The 3,463-nt window shown below is 39.1% G+C and overlaps 1 long non-coding RNA gene across 1 annotated transcript; it reads right to left on the reverse strand.

Annotated features, from left to right (window-relative positions):
* Nucleotides 1-564: 564 nt before the first annotated feature.
* Nucleotides 565-3,179, reverse strand: LOC131478851 (uncharacterized). The gene is made up of 3 exons (XR_009244632.1): nt 3,070-3,179; nt 2,132-2,327; nt 565-618 (listed from the first exon to the last, which is right to left on the reverse strand). It is a non-coding gene; the product is annotated as an uncharacterized LOC131478851 (long non-coding RNA).
* Between the last annotated feature and the right edge of the window lie 284 nt (nt 3,180-3,463).

A 3,463-nucleotide genomic window follows, 5' to 3' on the forward strand; every position in this document is an offset into this window, starting at 1 on the left:
AATTTCATCAATAACCCCTAAATAGGAAGCACACTACATTCAAATGTAATACATGTATTAAGTTAATTTTCTGATTTATTATGAACATAATTCCTTATAGATATAAAACTGGAAAGTCACCGATTTACTTGTCTAAAGGGAAAAATAAGCTTTACTTCACTTTCTCACTTGGTGCTTCTGTAAACAGCGTAAGAGTTGGCCTCTCCAAGTCAAAGACACCATTTTTTCTGACCTTTTGTCTCAAATGTTGTAAAATAGCTGCTAATCTGCGCCACCCTTGTACAACAGATCAGTCTAATCAGGGTAGGGGGTAGCGTAGTTCTTAGGTTTAGTCCTTAGCTGCTTCCCAGTGTCTATGCTTTTCCCATGGCACTTGGGAGCCTTGTCTGCTTTACAGTACAGCCAGTGAAATTATTCAGAAAACTTGAATGTTTGCCCATGATTCCACTTCAATGATTTCTCACCTGAGCTTTTCTCTGGAGTACATAATGTGTTGATATATTCGGTGCTGTCCCCAGAGCTAAAGTTGGACTGTTCCCCACTGTTCCTAAGTGACAATTCATTCTGGTCCTCAAATAACCGGGGATAGTTTTCGATAAAAAACTCTACAATAGACATCTGTGAGACAAAAGGATGAAAATAGGGTGCTGTTTTTAACGTGCAAATATATAAGTTGTGCATTCTCTGTGAGTATTGAGCATTACAAAAATATGAAATAGAAATCTAAGAAAATTCACAGTTGACATTAATACATATGGACCCGTTTTATTCCTACACCACAGTTATATTTTCAAGAATATTCAGTGGTGGGCTCGGCAGCATGGCCTAGTGGCTAAGGTCCTCGCCTTGATCCCATATGGCCTCTGGTTCTAATCCCGGCAGCTCCACTTCCTCTCTATCTCTCCTCCTCTCAGTATATCTGACTTTGTAATAAAAATTTTAAAAAAAGAATATTCAGTGGCTTTCTAAAAATACTGCCTATCTGAAAAACAGTGTTTCCTGGGTCTTTTTAAAATTAATTATTAATATTTCCTTGATACTAACTTTCATGGCTAATATAGCATAGCTGTCATTCTATGTAGAGGAATGTGCAGTGATTAAATGGCTAAATCCTAAACTTGCAACGTCTTGGATTTCGTATTTAGCCACGTTCCGACTGCTCTACTTCCCCTCCAGCTCCCTGTTTGTGACGAGAGAAACTAGTGTATAGGATGGCCAAGTGCCTTGGGACCCTGCACCTGCATGGGAGACCTGGAAGATGCTCCTGGCTCCTGGCTCCAGGCTTTGGATCAGTTCAGCTCCAGCCATTGCAGCCATTTGGGGAGTGATGCAGCAGATAGATCATCTGTCTCTCCTTCCCATAAATTTGATTTGTCTTTCCAATAAAATCTTACAAAAAAGGAATCTGTGTATGATATTTGAACTGATGATGTGTATTTCCACAGAATTTACAAAGCACCCAATTAGAAGAAAACATGTGCGATGTGATTCTCTAGTGAGTGACATTAAACTTGGGGAGCAGAAATTCTTTGTAGATCCTTGGATATGAACGGAGTCAACTGTAAAGTAAGTGTCTGTTTCTTCAGCGGCAGTCCCTCCACAAACATTGCTCTGCTTCACTCTGTCATTACATCTGTTTCAGCTTGGTAAGAGCTGTGATTGTACTGGGGACATTAGGTCTGTTAGGATGCTCTAGAAACTCATTTTCACACTGCAGTAGCACAGATGAAACGCAGACAGCATCTTACTGAATGAGCTGCAACACTGAGAGGAAGGACACTGAGCGGGGAATTATGTGTGCTCATGTTGAACAGACAGTGTCACTGCTGACCTCGGGAGATTATTATCAACACTCCTGCCACTGCTCAGCTAAGGAAGCCTTCATAAAGAAACTGTTCAGGTTTACATGGTCCTGAATGACGAGAGGCAAAAGTCCACCTCGGACTGCCCAGACACGAAAACCCCTATTTCCTTCTGTAATGGTATGGAAGTTTCTTCCCTACGTTTTAGCAGCTCACACTTCTGTTTCTTCTTAATATAGAATAAATGACCCTGGCATTCTAGAAGGGTGTATGGCATCTTTCATTTGTAAACTTTGGCTCATCACAATGGAAATGGGGCACATCATTACCTTTTTAAGTAATTCAGTTTCCAGGGATGAGTTCGTTGATGTTGATTCCCAAAGGTAAAATATGCTTGGTGTGATTGAAACTGCTAACTCTGATGCATTCATCATATTGAAAGAGGCATTCGCAGAGATCTCATATAAACAAGAGCACAATTCCTTGAGTATATCCAGATTACATACAGGCAGATTTTGTAAGAGCCTAAACACATACACACACACACAAAAAAAAATACAGTCACTTTCTTGCTGAAGTAGTGGGTATAGAGAAAGGGAATAGGGTATTTGGACTTCCACTGACTTAGTTCAATGAAAATACAGACAAATTGAGAAATAGGGCTTAATGATAGCACAGGGTTTGTTGTTGTTAAAATCACGATGTGTTTTCACTTGAGATAACTTTGTTAATAGCCCATTTACACGAGTGTACAAAAATGGTTGTTATACTCCAGAATGGGTGACGAGGTTACTGAGGAAGTCCAACAGCATTTGAATTGCAAACACTGTACTTTGTAATGTAGCAGTGAAGGAATGCTGTCTCAAGGCAGTAATTAAAACAATGAAGCAAAAATCACATTCAAGCTATGAGTTTCAGCAAAAGTGCTTGATTGATGTCAATTCTTTAAGCACACATAAAGTTGTCCACCTGATCAATATTGGCAAAATGTTAGTAAGACCAATTGCTCTTGCAGCAAGTCTTTGAGATCAGTGAGATTCTTCCTCATCAATGTGATATTCAGAATGTATACAATTCCCAGGTCTGCACAGCACTGCCATGTGGTATGAAATAAAAAGTCAATGGGTTAATGTGGCACAGTCTACCCATCTTCTAATTCTTTGTGTGTGCGATTATGGGAACCCCTTTCAAAGTGCACATATTTTTCTCAAATTGTGTTGGCTGTATTTTGAGACATGTCAGGAGTCAATGTTAATTATATAATCACCTCTTGATCTCCGTGGCTTTCTCTTCATCCTGTTTGTCAAGAACACTAATCCACTTACAGTACAGTTGTTTTGTAAAAATAGTACTGGGGATCAGTCGAAGACAATCCTTAAGGAGATGAAAAAAGAATCATAAACATTTGTTGACAAATATGGTTTGGAGCAAGTGTAGAAGTAACATTTCATTGTAACATTCATTTTTATCACAATTTTCTAGAAACTCCAACTGTGACCTCTTTAAAGCTTAGCTTGCCATTTACACCAATGTGTACATCCAGAAATGGGTGCTTGGATTTCTTCTGACTAAAATGATATGTGTGAAATCAGATTCTAGAAAGTTCTGGGAGGGAAGACAAAGTCCTTTATTGTCTACATCTTCTTTGGGGCATAACTACA

Source organism: Ochotona princeps, unplaced genomic scaffold, assembly GCF_030435755.1.
Source record: "Ochotona princeps isolate mOchPri1 unplaced genomic scaffold, mOchPri1.hap1 HAP1_SCAFFOLD_555, whole genome shotgun sequence".
Lineage (NCBI taxonomy): Eukaryota > Metazoa > Chordata > Mammalia > Lagomorpha > Ochotonidae > Ochotona > Ochotona princeps.